Consider the following 9,915-nt stretch of genomic DNA (forward strand, 5'->3'; position numbering starts at 1 on the left):
AGGAAGGTATTTATAGGGATAGGGGTGCATAACAGTGGAAATGGAAACAAAATAACCAACCCGCTGTATTCTCTTTGGGCGCATCAGTCACTACTGGCGCGGCCTTTAGCGCGTCAGAGTGTGCTGCCGCGGCTGAAGGGGCCGCTCCATCCACGTTCGTAACTGCTTACAGTCGTATTAGTGCACGTTTTTTGCAAGTAGTGGGCATATTTTCCAGGTATAACTACTCTTCCACGTCACTACATGTTTTCTCTCAGTTATAGACCCATGTGGACCCCACTAAGATGCTCAAAACCGTCAGCAAATCACACAAAGATACTATGTGAACATGCGCGCCACACTCAACTACCACGCATACGCGCGCAATATTCACTGCCGCGCCTATGCGCGTCAGTGATGACTGTCGCGCCTATGCGCGTCAGCATACATTGTTTACCAACTTTTCATGTTATTCCTCTGTGTTATTTCACCTGTTCCTTTTGTCTTTAGATGAATCCCTATTGACCCAGATAATGACATTCATCATTTTTTCTTCGCCTTGAGCAGTATTTGGATATCTATGAGCATTTTTTGATGCCTACAGATACCCCCTCCAAAGTATCTCAGACTTGTTCTTTTATAGAGGAATCTAGGACACTTTGGATAAGATAGGTCTTACTTACAGTTCCTTTAGTTTTTTTAGTTGAGGAGATCATGTAAAAAGACCCGTAAACGGCTTCAATTCTTGACTTCTTCATCTTTTAGTCTACTCAGTGCTTTGTAGAATAGCTAAAATTCTTCCAGTGTTACGTTCATCGTTTGACCGTTGTCGAAGTTTTGAACTAAAGTTAGTGCTTTAATCTGCAATTTAGTTCTTGTTGCTGAACAAATATCAAACTGATTGTCGATGCGTCGGTCTTCCTGAGGACATAGTTTATACTCATAGACCTATCGGAGCGTTCAGGAACCAGTTTAACCTCGTGTACATGTGGAATCTCTGTGTGCACATGACGCCTTTAGCGCGTCAGCATATACTGACGCGCCAACGCGCGTTAGCATATACTGATGCGCTATAGCGCGTCAGTATCGACTGACGCACACAGAAGCGGTCGACTGGGCTTTAAAACGAGCGTCGGGCTTCTTTTTGGGCCATCCTTCCTCGCTGTTCTGAGTTCAAAATCTTCTCAAATACCCCATAAAAGCAACCTTTGGCTCTTCCTCTCCCTATCTTTTCGTATTTGGGTAATTTTGTTAAAACAAGATCTAGGGTTTCAAGTGGTTTTCTCGGATTCAAGTTTTCCTTCAGTTCTTTCATCTTTCGAACTTGGTTTTCTTCGATTTCTGGTAAAACCACACTCACGTCTCATATATTGTGTTCGTTTAACCTTTTTGTGTTTGAAATCTCACCCAAAAACCCTAATTTCTTTGTTTTCAGGTCGTTTTCACCATGTCCCCCAAAAGAGTTCGTGTTCCCAAGGGAAAATTAGTGGCCCAAGTGTCGGAAGAGGTTGAGGCCGCTACCTCTTCCTTTGGAGGTAAGCTTTTCGTGCTTCTCTTTCATTCAAATTCATAATTTGCATTCATATCCTCATTTGTTTCCTTAGGGAGTCATTCGAGAAGAGTCGACGTCCTCCTTTAAGGGGATTGACGCTATAAAACACATATCTTGTTTAATCAAGACATGTACCACGGCCAAGATACGAGTTTTTCTTAAATTCGTGGCTTTTCGAAGCTATCGGTCGTTGCTTAGTTACCGCGACCGCACGTGCTGCCGCGTTTAAGCGCGGCAACGGATACTGCCGTGAGAACACTGCTGCGGCTACTTAGAGCAACGAATTTTGCTCTTTTAGCCTCTTCGTTAAACTGTGCTTCAATTTTGTTTGTAGTCCACTTTCCTTCTGTTCCTTTTGCTGATGGAGAGAATACCGGTTAAAATAGTACTCTTCAAACTTCTTCTGATGGGGATTTTCTGGTCAGAGGGGCAGTTTAATGAAGGTTGTGTTGACAGGATCCCTGAGCTGATTTACGAGGGAAGTCGTCGTACATTGCGTCAGCTGTTAACCGACTCACCTTTAACCTCTATTCGAGACTCCACCGAGCCGCTAAAGAAGCCTGATTATCTATTCGGGGATTCAATTGAACATCCTGACGCCCTTTGCTATGGTCCTGAAGCTTGGTTGAATGAGTACGACGGTGACCTTCTGTTCCTTCCTCCGTTTTCCCGACACTACTCAATTTTACAATTACGGAATTTAACCGTTTCGAGAAAGATGTCGTGGCATTTGACAGATGACCATGAATGCATCCATTGTGGATTCATCACTAAGGATATTAGTGCTCCTGGCTCTAGTGGTCGACATACCATTCGTGGTCTTCACCCAGGAGTACTTGGACCAGATAGTGGACCTCACAACGAATTAATGATAAGGACCAACACGGTAAAGAATCGGCTTGCTCGAATCGGCAGAGAATTTCCTCTTAAGAAGTTCAGATGCTTCGGTTGGGTTCATTCTCTCCCAGACAAATGGTGGTCTAGGATGACCAACTATGTGCTCGGCCACTAGGGTCAAGAGTTAGCTAACTTAGGATTATATATCCCAATTCGAGCTAGCATGCATGGTCTCCGAATAAGCGTGGTTCATTTTCTCACTCTATTCGAGTCTTATAACCTAGATACGAATACATTCTTCACCAAGTACGGGGAATTAGGGCTTCCGCTTCACGAGATGATGAAGGTCTCAGGATTACCAATAGGGAATATTCCATACCAAGAATATTTTCCTTCTAATCGCCAGCTTCAGTGGATGAAGATGATAGGTCCTATGGTTCACGATATTCTTTGGGAGTTGACTTGCCATTACCAAACGACGATAGCAAGAATTGAAGTGAAGAGCAAGAAAGCTGTTCAAGTCAGTCTAAAGCAATTCGCTGATTACCTATTCCAGAACCTTAAGAGCTCGACTAGTGAGGAAGTTTGTGAATTGCCTACGCTAACTCCCTCTGATGTTAACAAGCTGATCGTGAAGATCGATGCTCAATCTTACACAATTGGATCATCCGAAGGTGGTTTCCCAAGGGGTACGAAATTCAGAACTTTCTTGTAGCAAGCCACGAAAAGGATGAAACCTGAGACTCTTCTCGCGGGCTATCTGGCCATATGGTTAAAGAGATGTGTAGTACCACATCATCTTCAGATGCTCTTCCTCTCTAGGTTCTCTTTCCTACCGTTCAATTGGTTGTCGGAGGTGAACTATCTTTGCTTTCAGCCATGATTGCCAACATCCATAGCGGCATGCGCAACTTAGCCAACACTTTCACAAAAGTGGACGCCCAGCCTTCCAGTAAAATTCCTATGTCAAGGATAGAGCTACCATACACATATTTAATGGCGTGGTTGGTCCTCCACCGAACCGACATGATGTCCGCTCCTGACGTATCTGATCCAGAAATTCCTCTGCTATAACTTTTAGAGGGATGTAAATGGTTAAGTCCTTCCCGACAATGGTATGACATAGTGAGGCAGTTCAAGAATACTAAATGTTGGGAATTTTATAAATGTTTCCCCCGATTTTCTGGCGCACATAATGACATGCTCATTGATGAGGAAATGTTGGGAATTTTATAAATGTTTCCCCCGATTTTCTGGCGCACATAATGACATGCTCATTGATGAGGAAATGCCTGGGGCTAACAGGACTTCTCTTAACATAGGCAGCTTTTATTGGCTCATGAACATTCGACCAGGTTATAATGTTTTCCGGTCAAGAAATATTTGTAGAATCGAGCCTTACCTTTCTTGCCGATTTGCGCGACAATTTGGCTACGATCAATTATACGTCGGGAATCCCAACAAATGGCTAACAACCTGCGGAGGTCTTATCGATGGAGTGCGAGCTTGGTTTTGGAATGTTATCGGCTGTACCGAAGCTTAATTTAGCTTACCCGTTGCTGAGCCTGAGCTTCATACAACTTTTCTTTACTGCCGATGGGTCTTAGCTGCCAACGCACCCCTTAAGAAGAAGAGCATTTCTGAACTAGAAGCCGAAGCTGCTTCTTGGCCTACTACTGGAGTAACCCACAGAACTACGACTTCCAGAGGTGGAAAAAGGCTGCCACATCCTCTTGCAAAGGGAAACAAGTGGCGGATTCTGATGAAAGCGATGAATTTGAAACGTCTAATGAGGAAGACGATACTGAAAATGAAGTTGAGGCTGACACCCCTCCTTCTCCTGTAGCCCGTAGGACTCATCGTGCTTCTTCACCTAAATCACCGATTGTCCCCTCAAAGCCAGTACAGATGAAGGAGAAAACCATTCCTTTGTCATCTTCCAATAAGATGACTGTCAGATGGCCTGTTCAGGAAGAAACCGAAGAAGAGGAGGAAGATGCCACACCTCTCATTAGCAGGAAGAGATCCCGATCTCCTGTTTCTTCCGAGGCTCAACCCTGCCCTTCTCAAGGAGCTAAACTATGCATGAAATTTCGTCATGAGAGTTCCGAGGTTCCAAGAGATACTCGTCTATTGAAGAGGATTAAGAAGACCGCTCATCGACAACGTAAACTCCCCCCTTTATTTGAAGAGGAGTTTACCCAAGACCTTCTGGTTGACGAAGGAGGTAAAATTTCATTCTCGTCTCTCTTTCATTATTTTATTTTTGAATGTAAAATCTTATTTATTCTTTTTCTATCACAGGTGGGCGAGAAGAAGAAGGAGAAATTGTGCCTGAACCCTCCTCCCCTGGCTTAATGGATGTTGATGAATCAAGTTTTACTCAACAAGTACATAAAGCGATGAATGAAGAGCCCATCAGCATAGACACCACCACTTCTCTAGTCACCGCATCGACCTCGCCGACCGTCGACATAGGTACAAATGTTTTCTCATTTGGGGGCACTTCCGAGAAATAAGTGGATCGGAACATGTTCCTCTTCTACTAACTTGTGCGCTTCATCTTCTTTTAGTTAAACTAAAGAAGGTAGGTACAAGTAGTAGCGCTGCTGATCCTGCTATTGTCGTTGAAGGTAACCTTAGTTTTATTCACTTTAGTTCCTTCATACCCTTACGTACGTATTAATGGGTCTTTCTGTCCCATAGATATTCCTACAAATGAGCCAGGAGACCAGGAAATTACTCATGATGTGGAGATCGGAGACTTTAGTGAACATGATTTCAATCTCGATATTTCCGACGATGATCATTAGCGTATTTCCGATCTGCTATCAGACCAAGCTCCGACTGCTACTGCAGGACCAACTACTAGAGTTGGCTCCACTGGAGTAGGTGCATCGGAAGGTGTGTACTTTCGAACTTGGGTCTTCAATTAACCTCTTGTTTCTCATTTTAATAATGAAATAAGAACTTTAGTCGTAGGACCAACGCTTGAAGTTGATGCGTCTACTATCATTGGTGCATCTGATCAACCTGAAGGCCTAGGTTTCCTGCTTTTGACAGGTCCCCCAGCTACAATTGAACCGTCAGCTATTGTTCCTCCAACTTCTGATACTGCTGAGACTAAGCGCGTTGTAATTTCTGATCCGTCCCCACTTATTCACGAAGTCGGAGTGTCGAAGGCAACCGTGGAAGACCAAATCACCACAACTGCTACTCCACTTGGTACATCACGTCTTTAATGTGTTTTTATAATTTGATTCATGCCTTTGGAATTTTTATTCATCCTATCCCGTTTGTAGAATCTACTTCTAAGGGACCTGTCGATCTGGACCCAAAGCCATCAGAAGCCACAACTGAACAACCATCTGATGTGGTGAATCCACCGCCGAGTGTTATTCCTGAACAAACTTCGGTTGTTGTGGAGCACGCCTCAGCGTCGACAAGTCAAGGTGATCAAATCATGGAATTTCCCGTTGAAATTGGGATGATACCATTCATTACTATGTATGCGCATATAAATTTTGTATTGACTTTATCTGTTCTCATCGCAACTATTCCCTCATCATTGTCCGATCGTATCCAAACTTTAGTGGCAGACGAAGATCCGAACAAAGTTGTCATTTGCTCTGATCTTCAGGGTTTTATCTTTTTCTTGAATACTATCGTCGATCGAGTCATCCTCAAAGGATCCCTTTTCGAGAATTTTAAAAGATCTCTTGATCGCCATATCTTAGGAATTAGAGAAGACGGATATGCCGAGTTGGCCGATTTGATCGAAGCTTATTTAATCGACCTCCAACAGAATGTCGAACATTTGAGGGATCTTCGTACCAATGGCGTGTCTTCTTATGTTGCTTCTCAAATGGACTTAAGGTTGCAGGCGTGGCGCGATTCTCAGAAATCAGCTGAATCCGAACTCCAAAAATTAAGGATCCGTGTTAGTCAGATCAGGGTAAGTATTGCCAAGAAGGCACAAGCCAAGATCGACTTGCATCGGAATCTAGAGTCGGATCGAGCCAAGATAGCCTGCTTGAAGGAACAACTTATGAAGGCCAAAGATGCTCAGGAAGCTTTGAAGACCGATTTGGTGGCATTAACTCGAGCCGAGTCGAATTTGTTTCAACAGCTGAATCTTCAAGACCAAATACTTGCTGAAAAGGAACAAGAGGTCATCAAACTTCAAAGTGTTGATGAAGGAAATTTCAAAGCTAGCTTGATAGCTGAGCTTGAACAGGCTTATGCGACAGAGCTCTCAAAACTTGAAGATCAAATTCGTCATTATAAGCTGTTGTAATTTGAGAACATATATTTTTTATGAATATATATTGAATTCTCCTTTTTACTTATTGAAAATTTTTATTATGATTACTCATTCTTGTTTTAGAATAAATAATCATAATACTCATAGGATTTTTGGCAAACCCCCAGCCCTCAACGAATTTGATGTGCCTTTACCGACTACCGTTTGAGTCGGTCTAGTATGTGTATTATCTAAATCCGTTTCACATATAACGTTAGGCTAAAAGAATTAAACTCTCTTAGACTTTGAACTACATATTATCTAAATCCGTTTCACATATAACGTTAGGCTAAAAGAATTAAACTCTCTTAGACTTTGAACTACAATATTGAATATGTAGGCTGCATGTGTTAGATGTAGGCTTATCTCTAATAAGGGATAGAGATAACATCCTCCATGCGTGAACGACATGGGTTTTGAAATATAAGTAGGTTACATTTCCTAGGTAGGAAAATGAACCCAGGATTAGAAAGAAAGAATTGGATATTCTATCTCTCAATATCTTGTTTGTTGGTAGAGATGAACCCAGAATCGGAGAGGAAGAATTTTATATTCAATCTCCTGGTCTCTTGTTTGTTGGTAGAGATGAACCCAGCATCGGAGAGAAAGAATTTTATATTCAATCTCCTGGTCTCTTGTTTGTTGGTAGAGATGAACCCAAAATCGGAGAGAAAGAATTTTATATTCTATCTCCTGATGCAAAAGAAACTCAAAGTGGGATCTCCACTTAGAAAATCTAGATTGGTTTGAATAATCCTAACTGTCATAAGGTTTGATTATTCAACTTGAAAGTGGACCTCTCGTTCGTGGAATGAATCGAGAGGAGATTTTGGTTGTGGTCCTAACTATAGTAAGGTTTGACCAAGTGGGGATTGAGACAAGTTTACCTTTAATAGGCTAAATTGTTCAAATGGAATTGAGGTCATTTCGTTTATCGAAAAGGAATCTCAGTTTTGAAGATGAGCCTCTCGTTCATGAAAGGAATCGAGATGGGATTTTAGCTTTGACCCTAACTGTAGGAAGGTCTGACCAAATAAGGAATGGGAGCGGGGTACAAATAACAATGGGACTGTTAACTTGTACACATTACTCAGTGGGAATTTTTTGATGTCAAACACAAGAATTCGACACGAAAGGATTTGGCGACTGATATGGACCGATAAATTGGAATTTTCTTTGATATATTGTATCATAATTTCAACATCGGGAATGTCAAAAACTAGATACGAAGGTAGTTTGAAAGATTTTAGTCCATGACGGATTTTGGTGGACCCACCGTCGATTAATTCGACCGGCGAGAGATTTTACAGTGTGGGGTTATGAATCATCAAATCCCTCGCAGTTATACTGTGGGTGTTTCATGAGGACAGACCCACTGTATTTTGTCGTTGAATCACATCTCAACAAAAGCTTGGAAAGTCACAATGGAAGGTTCTTAATTACTTTGAAAACAATTAAATAACTACAGTAAAAGAATCTTAATCATTTTCATAACAATTAAGAATGGACTATTCAAATGATCAGTTTCTATTTGGAACAATCAGCTGATCTCGGATTATCCTAAAAATATCCTACATAGGATTTTCTAAGAACTTCTCGTTTTACATAGGTTATCTTAAACATATTACAGATAGTACTTCTTCAGGAACTTCTCATTTATCGGCATCATTAATTTGTTGCCCTCCTGGGTAATCAAGTGATACGCACCATTTGAATGGACTATTTCTATTACAAACGGTCCTTCTCATTTGGGTTGGAATTTTCCTTTCTTCTTGGAATTGAGAATCATGGGTCTCCGTACGGCAAGAACCAGATCTCCTTCCTTAAAGCTTCATCGTCAGATCTTTTTATTGAAAGCCCAAGAAATTCTAGCCTGATAAAACTCGATTTGTTGCTGAGCTTCCAAGCGCTTTTCATCTAACATCTCTAATTCCTTGAGACATTTCTGGTAATGTTCTTCCGTCGTCATTCCCGTTGTGAGAGCGATGCGGAGAGAGGGAATTTGTATTTCTAAAGGAAGGACAACTTCGTATCCATATGTTAAGGAATATGGGGTTGCTTCAGCTGGCATACAGACAGTTGTACGATAAGCCCATAGAGCTTCACCAAGTTTGTCATCCCAATCTCGTTTATTAACTTTCATAAGTTTTGCCAAAATCTTAATAATAGTCTTGTTGAAAGCTTCAGCTAATCCGTTAGCTGTGGGATTATAAGCAGTCGATGAAACGTCCTTAATTTTGAATTTGTCGCAGCATTTGATAAATATATTGCTGACGAATTGAGGACCATTGTCATGTACTATTCGCCTCGGGACACCATACCGATATATAATGTGGTGTTTAATAAATTTGATAACATCACTCGTCTTTACTTCTTTAAGTGGAACTGCTTCTGCCCATTTTAAGAAATAATCGGTGATTGCCAGAATGAAACGATCACCTTTAACCGAAGGCGGGAAAATAGGACCCGCAATATCTATTCCCCAAGTTTCAAATGGCCACGACGTCGTTGACGGGTGCAAATGCTTCAGAGGTTTGTGCATATAATTTACATGTATTTGACACACTTAGCATCGTCGGGCATAATCTACCGCGTCTTTTACCATGGTAGGCCAATAGTATCCCATTCTTCTAAGTCGATCGCAGAGTTTGGGGTCAGGCTGATGTGCGCCACATGTACCGTCATGTGCTTCTTTGAGTGCTTCTTCCGCTTCTCTATTAGATAGACAACGGAGTAATAAACCGTCATATGATCGTTGATACAATGTTTGTGTCGTAGCGTTGTAATAAAATCTTGGTGCTTTGCGCCGAACCGAATCCCTTTCTTTTATATCTTCAGGTAAAATACCATGTAAGACATAATCAATGATAGGAAAATACCAATCTCGAACTTCGGGTTTAAGTCTCGTTGAGTGTGCTTCTTTGGCAATCGAATGGTAGATTGGAACAATAAGCTGATGAGTTCTCACCGTAATTAATTATTCTATTTCGTGAGGCTGTGCCAAAGATACTGATAATGCTACCAATGCATCTGCATATGCATTTTGGATATGTGGAACGTATTCGATAAAAAATTCTTTAAACGAGCTCGTTGTTTCGATGGCTGCCTGATGGTACGGGATCAGATCTTGATTTCTGACTTCATACTCTCCTCGTATCTGATTAACTACTAATTGAGAATCACCAAAAGCTTCAAGGTATTCGACCCCCAGTTCTTTAGCAAAATTAAGTCCAATTATTAACGC

Source organism: Asparagus officinalis, chromosome 7, assembly GCF_001876935.1.
Source record: "Asparagus officinalis chromosome 7, Aspof.V1, whole genome shotgun sequence".
NCBI classification, from domain to species: domain Eukaryota; kingdom Viridiplantae; phylum Streptophyta; class Magnoliopsida; order Asparagales; family Asparagaceae; genus Asparagus; species Asparagus officinalis.